This window comes from Haliaeetus leucocephalus, unplaced genomic scaffold, assembly GCF_000737465.1.
Source record: "Haliaeetus leucocephalus isolate CR32 unplaced genomic scaffold, Haliaeetus_leucocephalus-4.0 Scaffold848, whole genome shotgun sequence".
In the NCBI taxonomy this organism is placed as follows: Eukaryota; Metazoa; Chordata; class Aves; order Accipitriformes; family Accipitridae; genus Haliaeetus; species Haliaeetus leucocephalus.
The window spans coordinates 4,140,965-4,141,242 of NW_010973284.1; positions in this window are offsets into that span (position 1 = coordinate 4,140,965).

Below are 278 nucleotides of genomic sequence, written 5' to 3' on the forward strand. Positions count from 1 at the left end.
TGATTTTCCAATTTACGAGTAGAATGGGAGGGAAGTTGGTTGGTTTTCTTGTGGGTTTGTTGGTTGGTTGTTTTTTGGTTTGTTTTTTTTTTTTTTTTTTTTTTTTAAACTCTAGAGACTTGAACACTGAGGCAATATGGACTCCTGCAGAATAGTAGTGAGAAAATTGTCACAAAACCTGGTTTTGTACAGCTTAAAAGATCACTGACGCTTTACAAGTAGGTCTTAAAAAACAAACCAATCAAACAAACACCACCACCACCCCACCCCCCCCACCA